General features: G+C 38.7%; 1 pseudogene; it reads left to right on the plus strand.

Annotated features, from left to right (window-relative positions):
• Positions 1–863: 863 nt before the first annotated feature.
• On the plus strand, positions 864–1665 carry LOC109460292 (elongation factor 1-beta pseudogene; annotated as a pseudogene).
• The last annotated feature ends 21249 nt before the right edge of the window (positions 1666–22914 follow it).

The following is a 22914-nucleotide window of genomic DNA, read 5'->3' on the forward strand; positions in this document are numbered from 1 at the left end:
GTGACAATAATGTCAAATGTGGTTCTTAGGAAAGACCAAAAGAAGAGAAAACTCTGGCAAAATAACTCACAAAGAAAAATAGCAAAAGCACCATATTAGGAATGAAAAAGTGGGCATGAATCAAGTATAACAGAAATGAGTTAAAAGAAACACATAAACAATATTATGCCAATAAATTTGAGGTCACACATGAAACGAATAAATTCTTAGAAGCATATAAGCACCAAAAAAATAATTCACAGAGAAACAGAAAACCTCAATAGTCTTGTATAATGATTAAAGAAATTGAATCAGTAGTTTATAAATATTTGATCAAAGAAAAATCCAGGCCCACGTGACTTTACAATTTCTACCATGCATTAAAGGGACAGAGAATTCAAATCTTACCTAAACTCTTCCAGAGAACAGTAAAATAGTGAACACTCTCTTATGCATTTTATGAAATACCAAAAAAAGACAAGTACAGTAAAAAGTGACAGCACATTGGATATGTAAAAATCATAAACTCATCACCTTCATGAGCATAAGTACAAATTGATCGAAAGATCCAATGCAATTCCAAACAAAATCCTAACAGGTTGTGTGTGTGTGTGTAACTTGATCAGGCAAAGGATCAAAAACAGACAAGACAGTCCAGAAAAATAAGGCAGGAAGATGGCCCTATCAATTTTGGAGACTTATTATAAAGCTGTAGTACTGAGGACAATGTAATTTTGGAACAGGTGTGGTCATGAAGAACAATGGAACAAAATAGACAATGCAGAACAGACCCAGGTATATGTGAAAACGTGACTTATGGCAGATCAGTGGAAGAAACAGACCACATCATGCATTGAAAGGCGCAGGGATAATAGGTAATCATTATGGCAAGAAAAAAAGAAACACCTGGGAACTTTTTTTTTTGTCTTGGCACTTGGCACCAACTGCCCGCATTTCTCTGCCACTGTGCAGCTCCCGAGTCAGCCGATGCCAGGGGTTTGGGAGACCTGAAAAGCCCCGCTGACCTCCATGTGATCAACGACCACCTGGCAGACAGGAGCTACATCAGGGGTATGTGCCATCAAAGCAGATGTAGCAATATTTGAAGCAGACTCCGGCCTACCATCTGCCAACTTGTATCATGCCCCATGTTGGAAGAATCACAAAAAGTCTTACATAAAGGAAAAGGCCAGCCTGCCAGGAGTGACGAAAGTTTTGGGCAAGTCTGGCCCAACTAATGTGGAAGACACACAGGACCTGGAGCTACCAGTAGTTAAGACGATGACATTGATCTCTTTGGGTCTGAGGAGGAGGAGGAAAAGAAGAAACCCAGAGGCTAAGAGAAGAGTGCCTTGCACACTATGAGTCAAAGAAAGCCAAAAAAAAACCATGCACTTGTTGCCCAGTCTTCCATCTTCTTAGATATGAAACCTTGGGATAAGAAGACAGATATGGCAAAATTAGAGGAGGGTGTCAGGAGCATTCAGGCAGACGGCTCTTCTGAGCTAGTTCCAGTGGGGTATGGAACTAAAAAATGTCAAATACAGTGTGCATGTACTAGGTGATAAAGTTGGAACAGATATGCTGGAGGTGCCGATCACTGCTTTTGAGGACAAGTTGCAGTCCGTGGCTGTGGCTGCTTTGAACAAGATCAAAAATCCATCATGGATTACTGCCCTTAAATAAAAGCTTGAAAGACGGGGCAATAAACTGGGAAGAGGTATTTGAAAGACATACACCCAAGGAAGAATTATTATCCAAATATATAAAGCACTCCAACCAATCAGAAAGAAAAGGCAGCCATACTAATAGAAAATGTGCAAAAGACATGGCTAGGCATTTCACAGAAGGATGAAAATACTAATTTCCTGGGAACATATGAAACTGTCCAAAACTTCATTTGTGTTCTAGGAAAAGCTTAGGAAAGCCAAATGAGACACCATTACATAACCACCAGATTACAACTATTAAAAACATAGACAACACCAAGTTTTGGAGAAGTTGTAAAGCGACAGGCACGCCCGTACACTGCCAGTAAAAGTTACATGGGTAAAACAACTTTGGAATACAGTTTGGCATTGCTTAGTAAATGTGCGTAAGTCAGCCACTCTATAACCACAACTACAGCTACAACTCAGCAGTTCTCCTCCTAGGCACATATTCTAAAGAATCTTTTTGCACATGTACACATAAAAAAGAGGAAAAAAGTTTTAGAATGCCCCTTGTAGGTGTCTTTGGCCAGGCTCCCTAGAAAACAGACCCCGAGGCAAATTTATGTGCTTAGGCTTTACTGGGAAAATGCAATGAGAGGGAAGCAGGAGCTGAGAAAAAAAGTAAAATATCTAAACTAAGCCATAAAAATATATTTTTTTAAATGCAGTAAGATAGGAAAGATGGAGGGCAAAAATATTCATGAGCTGGCCAAACATAATAAACGTCTCAGTCTCATGCAGTATCTTCAAAGAGGTTACATGAACTAGGGTTTCCAGGCAGGAATTCCCACCTGTTCTCAGGAATTTTTTTTGCTTTTCCATTCCCGAATCCCGAGAAAAGTTGGTCGGGAAATCAGGAAAATCTGCTCCTTGAACCCAGGTGGTTGGTAGTATTGGCCGTCACTTTGTGGAAACGATTCATCGTGGAGAACAGAAAACAATTTATATCTCGGGATTCGGGAATGGGAAAGCGAAAACAAATTCCTGAAAACAGACGGGAATTCCCCCCTGGAAACCCTAATATGAACCTACTTCATCTTAAAATTGTTGGGGGAGGGAGGACAAAGAGAGATCAATGTATCTGCTACCTTCTAACGCTCTCCCCTCTCATCCTGGCCAAAGACTGCTCTGCAGGCAATTGATTTCCCCTGTCTCCATTTTGTGTCAACTGCTCCTTCCAAGGAATCAGTGTGGATGTCAGTGCCCTCATGGTCTAGTCCAGATGGTGTGTGACACAATAGCCTCTTCCTGTCAGTTAGGGCCATGCACGTGTGCTCCTTAGTCTGTGGTAAAAACCACTCTTGGATTTGATGACCACAGAAATAAGATGTGTAGTTATTCGGGAGGCATGGAAGTGGGAAAGGGTTGGGTGAGAGGGACTAGCACATCTGTAGTAGGGCATATAAACTGACGCTGGTACGGCATGACTATCATAATAGAAACAAAAATACTGAAATAGACAAATATCTAACATTTTATTTTACACACAAAAAAAATCAAAAATCAATTGGTGGTCCTTAGCCAGAGAAAATAAAGTTCTAGAAATTCTCACACCTACATCTATAGAATCATTACGGTTCTAAATTAGTCATTAAACTATTAAGCTATATTTTACAGTGTTTTTCAGAACAAATTATATGTCAAAGTGCATTTGCAAATCAAACCATTTAACATGAATAGGAAGAATCATTGCCTCCTAATTAACCTCCCCGCCTCCAATTCTTAGTCTTCCAGTCCATTCTTCCTACTACTCCCAGCTTAGCTTCCAAAACAGTTATTCGATTATATTGTACTTCTGCTCTCAAACTTTCCATGGCTTCTCACTGTTCTTCTAGAATTTTGGGGGTAAGTCATGCAGCTGTTGACACTTCTGTCCTTTCATAAAGAAAACAATAGTTAATTAGGGTGCAGCTTTCTTTACGTAATTACAAATTCAATCTAAAGATATACCCTGATCACCTTGATTAGGCTGACAAAAAACTGGGAAGCTGTTGATTAGACTACTATATTTTCTAAGACTGTAGCAACACAGGTACCTGTAGATCAAATCTATAAATAATCCCATCAGTATGTGCTGATTTGAATTTGTTTCATACTTAACTGGTAAGCTTTTCCTCACCTTTTCCCTACAATCTCAGGGAACCTTGTCCTAGTCCTTTACTGTGACTACTAGCATCCCAACATACTTTTAAAATGTAATTCTCCTGAAAGAATGTTCTAGTTCTGCCAGATTCATGTCATTGTCCCCTAAACAAGCCCTTCCTACAAAGATATAGCTCACCTGTTCTCTTGATACGGGACACCTTCTTCCATGCTTTCTACCCATCGAACTCCTTCAAAACTGTCTCACCTTCTACCTTCTGTTTCAAGAAGGGAAATCGTTGCTGAATATGGCTAGACTCTTGGGGGATGAGTGCTTATTCTCTAGTTTCCGCACTGACAGCTATGGGTTTTCTTTAATGGTAAGATAGTCCTAGTAATGTGGGAATACAAAAAAAAGGAAGAATGCTTGCATGTAAGTAACCTCAGTAACTGTATTAAAAAGATTCCCCTTTTCATCCTTGTGGTGTTACGTGGTTCATTCAGTCTTTCTGCAAAGGAGTCCCTCAGTTTTGGAAGCTAGAGCTGGTCCCACCGGAGCAACCCTCCCCTATTCAGGAAGAAGTTCAGTTCTTTTAAAAATTTAGTTCAAGATTGATCTCGACAGCAAGCTCTCACAAGGCTTCATTAGAGCCTCTCTTCCAACATTCTGCTCACGGTCCTGCATCTAAATACGAAATTCAAAGCCTTTTTCAGTGAGCTTTAAAACCCACTGCCCTCAGCCCACCAGTATTACTTTTGAAATCATCAATGTCATCTGGGAGTTTACCAATGTCTCTGTCACCTCTCTCTTGGGTACAAAGTAATATATTAATATATTCTGGTGCTCCTGGTTCATGAAGGACCATAAAATAGCCTGTCTCTGGCCCATTTACCTCAACATAGCCCTCACACACTTTTATTCTACTACTCCGATGCCATGATAGGATGGGGTAGAAAAATGGACTCTCGGATCTCCATGTTCCATGAGCATTACTCCGTTATCAAGGACAAAACGTTATCCTGTCATATGTGTATGAATAACAAAATACTGCTGTTGTTCATTTCTAAACTTGATTATATTACACTATCTTTGCTAGCATATGGTTTTAGCTGCTTTTATAGTATTAGTAAAGGCTTAGCTCCAATCGGTTCCCATTTTTTCTCATTTTCCTTATAGCCAAAGTTTTGTATATAGTCATCCATGCAGACTGTCTTCGCATAGAGCAATATTCAATTGTCTGCACAGGAATCAAACCAAGTATTTTGGCTTCGCTAATAAGTGGCTACAAATGAGCAACTAGATTTATACAGAAATATTATTTATCCACCTGCCTATTTGCAAAAATAAAATATTTGAAGCAATTTACTATGCATGACCACTATACAAAAAGGCTTTAAGGTTAAGGAAAAAAGATAATTATATGAAAAAAACACACTGAGGTGAATTACTGCAATTCATCATTGTATTTAACTGTGAGCTTCCTAATAGACAAGGCAAAAATGGAAATATGATTATGTCGTGGTTATAGTTTAGTTTAAAATGCCAATTCACCTGGATACAGTTTTTTTTTGTTGTTTTTGGTTTTTGGTTTTGCCTGAAACTAAATGATGAGATAATTTTTTCAGGAAGCTCTTTAGATAAGAAACATTGAACCTAAGAGGCAATGTTCTTACAAAATAATTTTTCCACTGGCTATTTTTAAAATATATCCCCAACAAATGCTGGCTATAATGTTAAATTATAATTTTGTGAAGGCATTTTTACAAAGAGCTATGTTAATAACATCCAGGTAAGTGGTGACCTAACTTCCTTCAATTTTAAGTTCATGCTAACGAGCCCTTTCTCTGCATTTTCTCCTTCTCAGCTACGTATCAACCTTATGCTTAAATCATTATATTAATGTGAGAAGTTACTATTACTGGTTTGTCCATCTTCCTCTGAACTTACAAAACTTGCACATATATCATCTCATTTTTCTTCACAACACAACGTAGGGACAGAGAGTAAACTTCCTGCTTTGCACACATATCATCTCTAGTGCAAAATGAAGTGACTCGCCTAAAAGTCACAGCGTTGACTAATTTAGGCTGGGATTAGAATACAGGGTTGCCTCACTTCCAGCCTGATGTTCTTTCCATTATATTTCACATATATAAAATTTATAATAGACAAATGTTCACATAACTTGAGAATAAAACATTCCCAACAAGATCACAGGTACACTATATCTATAGGTTATTACTTATAATAAATTTTCTCTTATTGCCTTGGGTCAAATGCCTACTAGGCATAATGAGGTGATTAATTTCCTTAACTTTAAAGCCAATCTTTCAAAGCCCTAATGTTAAAAATAAGCTTATAAACAATGCTGCTAATAATTTTCAAAATGAACAAATACTCTGACAGAAAAACACTCAAAAAAGACAGAAAGAAGCCAGGCATCCTGACTCAGTAGCTTCCTGTAGCATCCTTGGCTCTCCTCTGCGTTTTGCTAAGTTTTATTTAAAGAACACATCTGAAAAGTGTCCGTTTAATAAATGAAATTTCATGCCACCCCTCCGCCCACAACAAAGATTTATTCTCCCATTTTAAGACCAAACGTTTATTCTGTAAACATAGGAAGCAATACAGAAAGGCGGGGGAGGGAACCAAACTTTTAGCACATTGGGTATGTACACCCTTATCAGAGCCGAACAGACTCTAGAGCTTGAAGATGGGTGGCTTACAGGGATGCTGCTGTCGGTTCCTGTTTCTATGTGCTTCCACTCTCTCAAAGCAGCCAGTCCCTTCCTCTCTGCCTGCCTGGGGGCGCACTTGCCTTTTCAGACTAATGACATGCATTTTTCTAGCTCTTGTGGGTTAGAAAAGGTGGCCCCAAAAAAGGAGATGGGAAATATTCTCTCTGCGTAACAAACTTTCTCTGCTATGTCCTGCTATGACCGCTAAAGGGAAAGGAAGTAAAATTGAAATGTGTGGATACCAAGTAAGTGCCAGGCCCATGAGAAAAGTACTTTCACCTAGATTTTCTGGTTTAATCCTCAAAGTGAATCTGGAAAGTAAATATTATTGTTTCCATTTCACAGATGAGGTTCAGAAGCACTAACTAATGTCAATGCCTTCATAGAACTCAAGTATATCTGATCCTCCTATATTTTCTCAGGACCACTGCCATCACTGTGTATTCAAAGACTTCTCAGTTCTCTAGAATTAGTTCGCATTGAATAGAGTGAAAGAATCTCATCAGAGAACCTGTATGTTAGTTAAGGTTTGGCTTTCAACTTGCTCTGAATAGAGGTCAAGGACAGAAGGAATAGCAACAGAAGCATTGCAAAGGTTGGAGCAAATCTGCAAGAGGAAATGAGTAGAAGAGACAGAAGAGACAATTAATTTCAAGGGGGGGGGGGGAATCAGGGTTTTTTAGGGCCTAAACCCTATACAGCTGGAGGGGGGAGTGCTGTAAGGAAAACAACACAAAATTACAAGTACAAAATGAAGTATGGGATCTTGGAAGGGCTAATGCAAGTAAGGAGCCCTCCAGCTCAAGCTTCTCTAGCTTCCAAGTAAATCTGTTGCTGCCTACAGTATTTCACAAAGATAAATATTTGGAGCAAAGGGGGTCAGGAAGATGTGCATAGAGGTAAAGAGATATGGGGCTATATGCTCCTGGAGAAAAAGAGGTAGCTCTGCTTCTAACTTTCCACTTCGGCACAAAAAAGAAACATTTAACAAGAAATTATACTCTGCCAAGTGAAAGGGGTAGGCAGAAATGGCCAAACTACCTCTCCTCCCTCCAGTTTCCAGTCACTACTCTTCATAAGAAAGATATCTTCACTTGAAATCACCCACCATCACCACTCAATATATAAGATGTCTCTGAAAATTATGGACTTAGAACTTTACACAAAATGACAAAAGGAGAAACAGAATGTGTATGCAATAAAAAAAAAAAGGCAGAATGAGCAGAGAAAAAGGATTGGGTACACTTAAGGGAAAAGCAGTATTTACATGAAGATGACATTACGTTTCTACGCAATGATATGAAACCATTCTACAGATCAATTTCAGAGCCATCTCTAAATTTAAGAGTTATTATCACAGTAATGGAGCTATTGATCTAAGTCCATCAAAATGGCTGAAAACACCATTTCCGTTGGTTTTCATTTCGATGCTCTCACCACATAGATAGAGTGTGTGGATAAAAAGTTACAGTGGCCCTGGGAAAATAAAGATAGATTTGAGAGTATTATGACATAACAGTGTATCCAACGTGTGACTGTGGACTCCTGAGACCAATTTTTCCATAAACATACCGGAATTGAGACACTCAAATGATCACTGTTCTTCAAATGGTCACACACAATGATGCTACCACACAGATATTTCTGGAATTACTCGGTGGGATTAGATAGAGTCTGAGATACACTGCCTTGACTATCCTCACTGATGGCAAATCTTGGTCCTCTGGAGGAAGATTTGATTTTTTTAAAACAGCTAAAAGTCATTCAGAGTCAGATCTCATGAACAGGGTGAGTGATCAAACTGCTAACAGTATTTGGGTCAAAAATAAAGTGTGACTATAAAGTAATAAAACTGATCATCTGATGTAGCTCAGAATGTGATTTTGAATGCAATTACAAAGGAGGAGTTTATAGATAACATCATACTTGCCAGGTTCCCATTGTCTCTGACACTGTTGTTTCTAATTCTCCCTGTTAGCAACTATCCATATGAGACTATTAGTTGTGTTGATTGAAACACAATGCTTGGCATGACCTAGCTGATTAAGACCTGTTTGATTCAAACAAAGGTAAAAAAATCTCTTCCAAATTCACAGACTTCACCCTAACTGAACTTCATAAATATGTGATGCATATCACAAGATAGAACAAGAATAGCTGAGTGAAAACCCACCCCCAGGACTGAAAGGGGTATAAGGAGGAAGAAGAGAAGGAAAGGTGATTCAATGTATTCACTATAGTAATTTTCTAGAACTTGTACTGGGCGTTCTGCTAAGAATCATGCTAGATATGCACTAGGTACTTTAAATACCTTTTTTATCATTTGATATTATTGTTCTTACATAGCATATATAATTTAGTACACTTAAAAATTACAATAAATCTAAGGGACACGTATCATTAGTCCTGTGTGTGATAGAGCTGAGGCACAGAGCTATTGAGTAACATGTTCAAGGTCTCACAGCAATTAAGTGGCAGAACCAGCAAAGAATCCCTGTCTGACTAACTACAAAGCGCATGATCATTGCAGGACACTATGATGCATATGTCCTCTTACTGTTAGCATCTGGAGGTCTGCTACCTCCTTCATCTATTCAACAAAGATTTATTTGGCACCTATTATGTCCTCGAACACTTCTAGATGCTAGAGATACAACAAGAAACAGAACAAAGTCCTAAAAGTTATGGGGTTTACATCCTAATGGGAGGAGAGAGGCAATAAAGAGATAAATAAGCAAAACAAATAGTGTGTTGATAGTCATAGGTACTATGTTGAAAAATAAAGGAAGGGAGGGAGGGAGGGAGGGAGGGAGGGAAGGGAGGGAGGGAGGGAGGGAGGGAAGGGAGAGAGGGGGGAGGGGGCAGGAGGAGATGAGGAGGGTGGAAAGGGGGATGGGGGAGGGGAGAGGGGGTGAGGGGGAGGGGGACAGGGGGTGAGGGGGAGGGGGAGGGGGACGGGGGGAGAGAGAGCGAGAGAGAGAGAGAGAGACAGAGAGAGAGAGAGAGAAAGAGAGAGAGAGAGAGAGAGGAATTCAATATTACATAGATCGTAAAAGTGACATTTCCTATGACAGTAGCTGGTTTCAGGGTATTGGAAGGTGATGAGAAGGATCAGACTCCAGATATAGTATTTTGACAGTGAAAACAGCAGGATTTGCTGGTGGATTTGATTTGAGATGAGAGAAAGTGAGGAATTAGATGATTCCAAGTTTGTTTGTTTCTCTTTCAAAATTGTGTATGTATCACAGAACAAAAGTCCTATCACATATTCTATGAAAAAAATATTCTGTGATCAAATAACTTTGGAAAATTCTAGGTACTGTAGGATATCTCCTCTTGAATATTAACAATAAAGTTAGCATCCTGTAGGCTCCTGGAAGACTGATGTAGAAATAAATGAATGGATAGATGAATGAATGAATAAACAGAATGTTCTCAATTATTTTGACGACAGAAACCACTTTTTCTGGTGTAGTGGGGTTGAGGAAGCACTTATTAGCATATCTTGGGACTACTGTCCTGAAAAAAAAGCACCTATGAATACAAAACCACACAAGAAATTCTTTATCATCTTGAGCTGAAATTTTTTCAAGATACCACTCTAAGTGCAAGAATCCCTTCCCAGTGGCAAATCATACAGACTAAGGTTTCCGCAGTAATAGTGGCATCTGTTACCACTGTACTGTAGTTATGATTTGTGGGGGAAGGTCCTGAATTGGAAACAAACTGTGACTCGTTAACAAAAGAATTATCACACCTTCTCTACAGGTAAAGGTCTGGAGTTACAAGGTGTTAAGCAAACAGAATATGAAGAGCAAACCATTAAAACCCTTTTCTGACTTTTAAAAATCTTTTTTTTTTTTTTGGACCAGAAATGTCAACCACAAACATTCAAAATGGATTCCTTACAAAGCTATCACCCTGGAGGAGTTCCTGTATGTCTTTCTTCATTCTGGTTTCTCAGGAACATTTTAGTACCATGGAAACTGAGACGTTTACATTTCTACCCAATATAAGAATCTCTTTTACAATGTCCCCAAAAGACTGTCATCTAATCCCTTCTTGAACATGCCCATAATAGGGAGCTATCTGCTCTATGAAGCAATCCATTCATTCCATTTGGGGACTGTTCTAACTGTTAGCAGGATTTTCTTCACATTAAATGTAGATTGAGATTTTTCCGGTTAAGATGGCAAAGTAGGTGAACACTGTGCTTACCTCCTCCCATGACCATATCAATTACAATTTAACTACAAAACAACCATCATTGAGAATCTCCTGAAGTCTAGCTGAACTGAAGCTTTACAACTAAGGACATATAGAAGAAGCCACCTCGAGACTGGTAGGAGGGGCAGAGACACAGGGGTTGGTCCCATAACCATATGTGACCATTAAAAATCGGGAGGAATATCTCAGCTGTGGAAGTCTCCCAAGGAGGAAGGAGTGAGGGGTCCCAGCTCCACACCAGGCACCCCAACCCAGGGTTTCAGTGTGGGGGAAAGAAGTCCTTACAACTTCTGACTGTGAAAATCAGTAGAGATTGTGGCTGAGTGAGACAAGAGTGGCTGCAATCCAAGGCACTCCACTTAAAGGGCATGGGCACGGATTTACTCACTAATGGACTCGCTGCTGATGGACTCATTCACTCTGATCTCTAGCACTGGGGAAGCAGCTCAAAAGGCACCAGGGACAAACGGAAGGAACTCAATTGTCTGGCTTCAGGAAGAGGGCTGGAGGGGCAGCTTTCTTCCAGATAAAAATACTGGCAGAATCCATTGTTCCTTTGTTTATCCCCGCCCCCACTATGCAGCCTGCACACGCAGGTGGGCACCATACCTGAGTCTCCATCAATTGGGCAAACACTATCTTCCCTGCCTGGTGATTCCCTGAGACCCAGGCCCACCCAACTTGCAGACGCACCCAAGCCACTTCCAGCAGCTTTTCAATTCATACAGCCTGTCTTGGCTAATGCTATGGAATTTCCTAAAATCCCTCAAAAGTTTACAAACCCCAAACAAGCAAAACCTGGCCTCTACATGCTCTGTACCTCTTCCTAAGAAGACCCAAGCATGGCACTAGCAGCAGCCGGCCTCAGATTATAGCATAGTCTCTCCTAGGCACCTTCAAGCCCAGTACAAGTGGCAACCATTTGCTGATCACTTTGTAGCTCACATCAAGTGGCACCAGGCAGGGCAAAGGCAGCGGCTGACCTTGGCTTCACCACAGACCCAACCCATGAGAGTCCTCAGATCCAACACCCCTGGTGACCAGTTTCAGACCACACCAGAACACCACCCAGCCACCTCCACAAATAACATACCCAAAGGGCACACTGCGCAGGCATCAGAGCCCACCAAAGCTAATCCTGCTCCATAGGGTCAGCCTCTGCACAACAGTTTCTCCACTATAGTTATGGCCAGGCTCCACAACCAGTCAGCCTGAGGATCGATCCCTCCTACCAATGTGCCAAAAGCAACCAAAGATCAACTACAACAGGAGAGCACATACAACCCCCACAAGGGATACACTTGGAGCACCCTGCTCAGTTGACCAGTGAGACTGTGCCACTGGGACCCACAGAACACTGACTACATAAGATCTCTCTACTAAGACACGCAGGCATAGCAGCCCTACCTAATACATAGAAATTCAAGGAGGCAGCCAAAATGAGGAGATAAACAAACACGTCCCAGATGAAAGATCAAAACAAAGCTCCAGAAAAAAAAAATACTGAAGAAAATTGAGAAAAGCAATCCACCCAATACAGCATTCAAAGCACTGGTTATAAGAATGCTCAATGATCTCAGTGAGACTTTCAACAAAAAGATAGGAAATATGAAAATGGAGATACAAAACATAAAAAAGCAGCAGTCAGAAATGAAGAATACAATAACTGAAACAAAGAATGCATTAGAGGGAATCAACAGATTAGGTGAAGCAGAAGACTGAATTGGCAATTTGGAAGATAAAAATAACAGAAAACACCCACTCAGAACAGCAAAAGAAAAAAAAAGCCAAAAAAAAAAAAAAAGAGGGTAGCTTAAGGGGTCACTGGGACAACATCAAGTGTACCAACATTCGCATCATAAGGCTACTAGAAGGAGGAGAGAGACAGAAAGGAATTGAAAACCTATTTGAAGAAACAGTGATGGGAAACTTCCAAAATTGGAGAAAAAAAATAGACATACAAGCTCAGGAAATGTTGAGAGTCCCAAACAAGATGAAGTCCCAAACAAGATGAAACCAAAGAGGCCCACACCAAGACACATCATAATTAAAATGCCAAAGTTTAAAGACAAAGAAAGTATCTTAAAAGAAGCACAAGAAAAGCAGTTAGTGACCTACAAGTGAGTTCCCATTAGACTGTCAGCTGACCTCTCAAGAGAAAATTTTCAGGCCAGAAGGCATTGGCACAAAATATTCAAAGTGATCAAAAGCAAGGACCTACACCCAAGAGTACTCTACCGTGCAAAACTATCATTTAGAATTGAAGGACAGAAAAAGAACTTCCCAGACCAAAAAAATGGGGGAAAAAAGCTAAAGGAGTTTGTCACCACTAAACCAGTATTATAAGAAATGTTAGTGGGACTTCTTTAAGACAGAAAGAAAAAAGAAAAAGATTTTCAAAATGTGAATAATAAAATGGCAATAACTACACATCTATCAAAAATTACTTTAGGGGCGGACAGGTGGCTCAGTTGGTTGGAGCTGTGCTCTGGTCAGCGGGGCTACCGGTTTGATTCCCACATGGGCAAGCGAGCTGCACCCTCCGCAGCTGGAGTGGAGTCAGTGAGCTGCCGCTGAGCTCCCAGGTGGCCAGATGGCTCAGCTGGTTGGAGCACAGGCTCTCAACCACAAGGTTGCCAGTTCGACTCCTGCAGGGGATGGTGGGCTGCGCCCCCTGCAACTAACAACTGTGACTGGACCTGGAGCTGAGCTGCACCTTCCATAACTATGATTGAAAGGACAACAACTTGACTTGGATGGAGCTGATGAGTCCTGGGAAAAACATACTACTGTTCGTTCCCCAATAAAAAATAAAAAAGAAGTCCTGGAAATACACACTGTTCCCCAATAAAGTCCTGTTTCCCTTCCCCAATAAAATTAAAAATAAATAAATAGTAAAAAAAAATAATTTAAATGTAAATGGATTAAATGCTCCAATCAAAAGATAGGGTGGCTGAATTGATAAGAAAACAAGACCCTTATATACGCTGCCTACAAGACACTCACTTCAAATCGAAAGACACACACAGACTGAAAGTAAAGGGATGGTAAATAGATATTTCATGAAAATGGAAACAAACGAAAAACCTGAGGTAGCAATACTTATACCAGACAAAATAGACTTTAAAACAAAAGCTATAACAAGAGATAAAGAAGGACCCAGTAATCTCACTTCTGTGTATTTATCCAAAGAAACCCAAAACACTACATCGAAGGGAGGTGTGCATCCATATGTTCATTGCAGCGTTGTTTACAATGGCCAAGATGTGGAGGCAGCCTGGGTGTCTGTCAATGGATGAATGGATAAAGAGTAGGTTGTGTGTGTGTGTGTGTGTGTGTGTGTGTGTGTGTGTGTGTGTTGTATACCGGGGGTGCCAAAAAATGTATACAAGTGGACACTTTGGTCAATGTTGCTCAAGCAGTAGTTCACCGTAATCAGAAGTGTCTGAACACTGATGATAAAGTAACCACTTTGAGCATGTCTTGTAATTGTAGAAGTCAAATGTGACTTGTATTTGTCTTTTGCTATCGATATATACTGAATATTAAAATTTTAATAGTTTTTCCTTTCTTAATGTATACATTTTTTGGCACCATATATGTAAATACATATATACACACACATATATATTAAATGGACTATTACTCAGCCGTGGATGGGAATGAGTTCTTGCCATCTGAAGCGTCATGGATGGCATGCATTGTGCTGAGTGGAATGTCAGACAGAGAAAGACAGATGCAATGTGATTTTGCTTATATGTGGAATCTGAAGAACAAAATAAACAAAACAGAAACAAACTCATAGATACAGACATTTTGATGGTTGCTAAATGGGAGGGGTTTGGGGGTGGGTAAAAAAGGGGAAGGGATTAAGAAGTACAAATTGGTTGTTACAAAGTGGTCATGAGGACATAGGTTATAGCATAACGAATATAGTCAATAATATTGTAATAACTATGTGTGGTGTGAGATGGGTATTAGATTTATCAGCGTGATAGATTGGAGGGGGGTGGGGGACCAGATGAAGAAGGTGAAAGGATTAAGAAGTACAAATTGGTAGTTACAAATAGTCATGGGGATGTAAAGCATAGAGAATATAGTCAATAATATAATAACTATGCATAGCACCAGGTGGGTACTGGACTAGTCAGAGGGATCACTTCTTAAATTATATAAATGTCTAACCATTATGCTGTACACCTGAAATTAATATAAAATAATATTGAATATCAAAATAAATAAATGAATAAAGTGTAAAAAATTCTTTTAAAAAATGTAGATTGACCTCCCTCTCTTAGCTGCTGTTCTCTGAAGCTGAATAGAATCAGCTTCCACCTTAAATCACTTTACTTATAAACAGCTATTATCACCCATTGGTTCTTAAGGTGAAGGAAGATGTGCTTGAAGAGCTCATTTAAACTCTCCATTCTCACCTGTCCCTACCCAGATTCCAGGATGCAGTGTAACCTTTGAAAGGCAAACAAGTATCTATTTGCTTGGGAAAAGTTTCTACAACTAAAAAGTTAATAAGGGGAAATTTCCCTTTTCAGAAATATACCAGCTAATAAATGAAGAAGGAATGATAGAATAGAATGAACCATTTTCGCAACCCCTACCAGAAAATTAAAAAGGTAATATTTATCAACGGCAGCTAACATTAAAAACATAGCTATAACCAGAAATGAAGTGTTTCCTAAAGGAAGAAATTAACACTGCCTATGAAGCTTTCTTTCCAAAAAATTAAACCCAATTTGACCAGTCCCCAAGATTCAACTACTAATTCACAGGAAATACAAAGATCAGAGGACAAAACATGCACAACAAGAATTCAATCTGCAAAATTCAGACTCTGGAAAAATCTATAGGACAAATGATCAGTAAGTAACATGGATCAAAAAAAGAGAAGGACAAATGGAATTAACAGGTATGTCAACCAATTCCAATGTATGGACTTATTTAGATCCTGATTCAAAGAAACTATAAAGTAGTTTGTGAGAAAACTAGGGAAATTTGTATAATAGCTGGTTATTTAATGATGTTAAGAAATTATTGTTAATTTTTTAGGAGTGTTAACGGTACTGCAGCTATAGGTTTTTTTTAAATTCCTGTCTTTTAAAGATACATAGCAAAATATTTACAAGTGAAATGACATGACATCTAGAACTTTCTTCCAAATAATCAAGTTGGGAGGATAATAGATAAAGCAAGATTGTCCATAAATTGATAACTGTGCAGCTCGGTGTTGGGTATTTAGGAGATCATTACACTAATCTCATTTTCGTATCTGTTTCAAATTACCCATAATAAGCAGCTGGGGGTGGGAGGGAAATTCCCTTGATTGTCTACTACCAATCCCCACAATCCCCATCCCTTAAGACTTATTTCCTCTAGCAGAATGACTTTCAATTATTTAATTGATTATTGCTAGTTAAGTCATTTCTCCTGTGACACGGATTCCAGGTTACCTACCTCCGAGAAAACCAAAGTCCCCCTTGAACACATCTTCCAAATGTAGTCTAAATACTACAGAGGGACTGTTATCTCCATTAATCAAAATACTAACATTCTTTTGAAAATCTAGATTTCATTAGCCGGGTTGTCATTCATATTATATATTTGACTCATACTGAGCTTACCAATCAATTAATACCATCAAGTCCTATTCACATAACATGTAGTAATTCAGGTCCCCATTTGTACAATTAATTTTCACCTTAATTGCTAAATCCCATCGTTAGTTTCAGCCCATTTCCTGGACTACGGAAGTAATAATGGTTATATGAATACCAATAAAGAACAGAAGCTTCTACTTATTGTTTTCTGGGTGATCATTTGGTCTTCACGAGTTAACAAAAAGTAATTCACCCCAGGTCACACAGCTAGTAAGTGGCAGAGTTGATTCAAGCCTTCAATCTTTCCATCTCCCAACCCATGGTTTTATCCTTTCTGCTCTGGAATTCCCTCTGCAATATTAGGTATTCTCCCTAATGTCACCTGCATACTTCATGAGGTTGTCTTCTTAGAAATCTTTGATAAAAATTGTTTATCAGAACATAACCAAGAACAGAGCATGGGGAAATCGATAGAGGAAACCAGCTGGTACTGATTGAATAATCAATGTACTCTGTTTAGGATTAGTGAACCAATTATAAAACTTATTTAACTTTATTCTCACCCAGCCCACATATCCGTATCTATTCTAAATGAGTAACATGCTAAAGATTTTCAAATGTTTGCTAAAAACAAAAGACAGCTTCCTATCTATCAAACTAGTAACACGACAGAAAAATCATATGAGGTTATTTTAGCATGACTCATTCCTAGAAGAAACCATCTGGTTCCTGGTGATTACCACTTTTTTAGTGTGCCTAAGACATTTATTTCACAATCTAGTCTAGAATCTTGCTAGGAAAACACGCCTAGATTATAGTTCTGTATTGTCAAGTATTCATCTTTTTTTCCCTTTTAAATCAGCACACATGCCTATCTCCTGTCCCATAAAGCCTCAAATATTACTGAAATGATTCTAAAGTCACATTCCCAGATTATTTCAATACCCTAAGATGTAATTTTTCTGGCCCTGGAAACTTGCCCCCACTGAGAGTTGTCAAACTGGTTGACTTTAAACTGCATGTGATATTTATTCACAAAGCTTAATTATTGTAAATGCAGTTCACGATATGCGGCTTTAGAAGGCAGAAAGGAGTCAATGTGGAGTAGAGTACAGAGGAAGAACTTTGTAGGGCGGCGAGATTGAGAAGAATGTTGAGGAATGTGCAGAAGATGCAAAGTGAGAATTGACTGAGTTCATTTTTTGATTGCCATCTGTCCCTGTCTTTTTCGTTCTTGCTCCAAATATAGATTTTGAAAAGCACTGTATTATCCATAGCTGCTTTGGGTTTTTCAACAGTTTTTGGCTTTGTACTGTATTATCCACCCTTTCCCCCAGGGCAAACAGTGGCCTGGGCCTCTTCTAGAGATAAGAGTTCTAGGAGTCAGGTGTAGGTATAGAGGCTGGCTGGGCCAGCATGCTGCTGTGCTGTATACCTTCTGGGATAAAAGCAATTCAGGAACGAAAGGCCAGGAGGCCAAAGCAGAAAATGCAAAGGAGTGGGACAAAAGCAAGAAATAACCCAAAACAAAGGGTGTGCAACCTGTGGCAGGCATGACCTAGAAAGCAGGTTTGAGTGGCACAGACAAGGGCGAGTTCTTGAGAGAACAGTAAATACAAAAGGAAGAAAGCCTATTATATAAACAAGAGAGAGCTTTAGAGCCATCTTAAAATTGATTTGAGCAATCCTTACACTATTCTTCAGGGTATAAATGATGTTTCTAACATTTAGCACCTTAAACTATTTACTTTATACAAGAAGGAATGGTGATAATTTAGAAAATCTACTATCAAGAACAAATATTATGGATTTGCTTGAATAACATACTCTGTGCCTCAAAATACTAAAATTACACCTGCAGCTCAGTCAGTCAATGAGCATACATTTCCTGTAACCTACAATGTGCAAGAAATAGTAATGCACCTTTGATAAGAAACAATATGATAGATATGCAGTTGGATGTTTAAGATATAATCCTGAGAAGCAGGGACTTTATAATCACATCAGACAGATGAGATATGAATACTGAAATATTTGAATACTGATATGAGACTGTACATAAGGGTAAAATGAGCGATATAGACAGTATGTTGCAAGCACTCAGAGAAGGGAAAAAATTCACAGTTGCAATAATTAGATGAGGCTCACAAACCCAGCTCTTGAAGATTCTGATAGGAAGGTAAATAATAGAAGGAGCACTTCTCTGAATTTCTTCCAGGTAATGTGACCACAAATGTCTCCTTCGAAAAGGTGCTTAACTAACCAGATTGAATTCTACACAATCCCGTCTTCATTTTGTACTCCAAAAATTGCTGTTTCCTTTTCTCCCCACAGCCAATATTGGGAGATGTTGAATGAGTGACTTCAAAGTCACAGAAAGCCTTTGGGAACATTTTGTAAATGAAGAAATACATGGTCGCCCGGAGGCTCCACAATGTAATCACTACTAAATACAAAATTTCCATCTGTCCTTTGGGTATCTCTTTCAACCTGCAAGAAGGCAAACTTCCAAAGCTAAGGTTCTGATAAAGCCCTTTTGTAGTGGACAACAAAAAAAAGGAAAGGGCTGCTCAACAGCTTAACATCTGCTTTTGTTTGCAAGTCACAGAACAGCTGCTTTCTGGCTTGTTAATAAATTTCAAGAGGGTGTCCTCTGCCTTTTACAGTCCATCAGCGTTTCTGGGAAAACATTGGAGTAAATCATGTAGTCAAAAGCCTGGAGTTCTGCGTGCTTTGATGTTCATTTCCTACATTATAGTTAATGGAGACAACAGATGCCAAAAAGCCACACAATTAGTTCACTTCATTTCGAAGACTCTTCCGTCAATGGCACATAGTGGAATTTTGCCTTAGTAAAGGTTACGACAACTTTCAGGTTCAGGTACTGTCATATATGAGAATGGATAGGTAATAATTTAGGAACAAGAAGTGGTATGTTATGATTTACAACTATTCTTAATTGGCTTTTAAGTCAATAATGCAGTAGGCTATCTTACCTAAGAGCACAGTAGAACACATGTTTAAACCAAAAGCAAGGTGGAACAGGTCATAAAACCAGAATCTATGAAAATCCCCTAGGGATTAATGTTAACTACTTGGATTTCTTCTAAAACAACCAGAATTTCTTTGAGTTCCAATGACAAGGTTAAAAAATGTGTGAATTCCACTTCTGTACATGAAATATTATCATAATCCCTTAGAGCAACACCAAGTAAATGAGTATATTTTGTGTCAAGTAAGAAACGTGGCTGAACATAAGCTTAGAAAAAGCTCCAACTACATCAAAGGCTAAAATAGGCTCAGATCTGTTGTCTCTATTTTTTATTCACTCATTTGTTCATTCATTCAAAGGCACTTATTGAGCCATTATGTGAGTTTTCTGAAATGAAAACCGTGTTTCTGCCCCTCGAGAAACTTAAAACCTAGTCAAAGAGACAAAATATGAACAACTGTGATAAATACAGAAAAGAAATAAATGCTACAACAGACGTGCAGTGAAGTATTTTCTAAGAACAGAGAAAAAACAAAAAATGAAATAAAATATTATGAGTACTTGCCCCAAACTAGGCCTGTGCTAGGGATTACTATACATACCGTGTTTCCCTGAAAATAAGACCTAACTGGAAAATAAGCCCTAGCATGATTTTTCAGGATGCTCGTAATATAAAATAAACCCTACCGTACTTCCCCGAAAATAAGACCGGGTCTTATATTAATTTTTGCTCCAAAAGACGCATTAGGGCTTATTTTATATTACAAGCATCCTGAAAAATCATGCTACCTATTTTCCGGTTAGGTCTTATTTTCAGGGAAACACAGTATTAATTTAAAGGTTCCACACAAAAACTTGGTGATCTAGGTGTTATTTCCCATATTTTAAAGATGAGAAACCTGATGCTCATAAGGAATGGGTAACTTCCTCAAGGTAGTGCAGCTAGTAAGTGGCAGAGCTGCAGTGTAAACACAGCAACATTTTACTCCACAGCTTGCTATTACAGTGCTATACGGTGTCAGGAGAGAGAATTCTCAATGGCTGCTAAAGGACACAGTGAAGTAAGCACTGCTTACTCGTCTGAAAGAGTGTAAGCATATCCGCCTTTTGCAGTAAGGCAGTGTAAGAAAGGCAACCTGATCACATACAATCAGATGGTGACAACAACCCAAGTTGCATTAGATAAGCAGCAAGAAGCCCCAAAGGGGTAATTTGGGTACTATTTTAATCATATATTCAACAAATAGTTGAATACCTGATGAGTTCTGTTTTGAACATTGAGATTAAGGTGCTTGAGAGACATACAAATAGACTTGAAGAGAAACCAGCTGGATTTGGGGATATGCAGGCCATCTGAAATGTCTCAGTTGGAAATAAAAGTTTGGGGCATGTTTGGCATAATTGAGGCCAAAGGTATGAATAAGATTACCTCCAGAGAGAATGTAGAATATAGAAAAGTGGGCCTGGAACCCATGCTTAAGAGATGTCACACATTACTTTGCACAGTGCCGTAAAACTGTCTGTTTTTAAACTATAGCAATGCTGTGGAAAGGGGATCAGAGAGAGCTTCATGCAGACTTTGATCAGACATTTGTGCTGAGCTTTGAGGTATGAGTATTACTTCCCTAGCTTGTGAAGGCAGGATGGGAAATTCACTCTTGAGGAAAGAGCCTGAGCAAAGGCACAGCAACATAAAATGAGGTGGTATTTTTGGAGAATCACAAGCAAACTTTTATTGCAGCAGTGTAAGGACAAGTGGCGGGGGAAGGCCACAGAGATAACCTGAAACTAATCATGGGAAAATGTAATCTACAGGCAATGGGGATTTGTTGACACTTTTAAGAAAAGTAATAGCCATGTTTATATTTCAGGAAATAATTCTGGCATCATTAAGGATTGATTGAAAATAAGACTGTGGTTTTTATTTCTGTGTAATGGGATAACATCTCACAATATTAAACTAATTCCCCTGTATTTTCTTATTTCTTTTGAATTTCCCTTCACCCCAATTCACACAGTGCCTTTCACTACCTTGGGGAACAGTGACAGATTCAAATCATGGCTTTTGAATTTTAACAACTTAAATTTAAGTTATAGAAATCTGGGGTGTTAAACGTCCAAAACCTCAATCCTGAAAAACTTGAAATTTCAAGTTTATGCCAGAAACAATAGATCTGAAATAAGAGTCAGTTTTCCCACTCCAAACTGAAGATTCCACAATCTAGGGAAGCAAGTCAGAGGTGAAGTAAGACAACGAGATGCTAATGGGTCTTCAAAAAATGGCACTGAGCAATACTTTCCACTAGATGACATTTAATGGTTTAGTTATATGAAAACCCAGAAGAGTTTGGAGAATAGAAGAGCAAAACTGTTCTGTGTCTCCAATTCGGGGATATGTGGATTTCCATGTCCTCTAGCCCCAGCAGGAAATAGGAGCAGAAAACAGAGATGGCTACATTTGGAGTCTAGAAAAACACATTTCCAACAGGCTCAGAGTTCCCCAAGACATGGGAAGGGCCACATGCTGCCGAGGTTTTCAAGAACAGGAAAGTAACTACACTAATGAGTCATCGTGATAAAGATAAGGACATAACACTGATCTTCACGGACCAAGACCATGGTTCAGACAGGAATGAAGACACATCAACGTACATAGATGATGATGACAGAGAAACAGATGATTCACCAAAAATACAAAAAAATAAATAAAAATTAAGGACTCTGAGATGACTGAGGAAAACTTCAATTGTTGACATTATTCCTACAACCCAGCTATTAGGACCAGAAATCAGAATTTAAGTTCAAACGTAGGAAAAATAATGACATTAATTACTCACCAAAGTTATAAACTGAAAACTTTTACACACCACATCTTTGTCTCCAATATGCAAACCCGGGCCAGGGATATTAAATACTCAGAAAGTTTTTGCAACTTATACAAGACCTGTATTTTAAAAATAAAGCAATGCATAAAAAAGAAAACAGAAATGAACCATAATTCCCCTATTCACATATAATCACTATCAACATTTTGGTATATTTCATTTTAGTCCATTATTTTCCATAAAACAGATACTATATGAAATATTTTGCATTTACCATTATATTGTCAACATCTTCCTATGACATTAATTTTCCACAAAATACCACTTGAATGACTAATAATATTTCATCGCACGAATACAAATTTATCATATCCTACTGGTAAATATTAGATTGATTCTTGTTTTAGTAAAAATAAAGAACTTTGCAACTAATATCCTTATACGTAAATCTTTGTGGCCACTGTGATCAGCATCTTTAAACAAATTTTTAGAAGTAAAACGTCAAAGGGTATTTCTGGTTCAAGATGGCATGTTGAATAAATGTTGAAACCTCCCTCTCTCAAACACAGGGAGACATCAGGAATAGTATTCACAAGTATATCACTGCACTCACAAAGGACTCTCTAAAAACCAGTAATGAAAACGCTGAGGTTCATGAAATATTTTTTCAGTCATTTGGAAATACTGATTTTCTTTACAATTTACCAAGAAAACATAAATTTTAAATATATAAGGCAGTGCCCTCG

The sequence above is a fragment of the Rhinolophus sinicus genome, chromosome 18 (assembly GCF_057876585.1).
Source record: "Rhinolophus sinicus isolate RSI-liver-muscle chromosome 18, RSI-T2T, whole genome shotgun sequence".
Taxonomy (NCBI): Eukaryota; Metazoa; Chordata; class Mammalia; order Chiroptera; family Rhinolophidae; genus Rhinolophus; species Rhinolophus sinicus.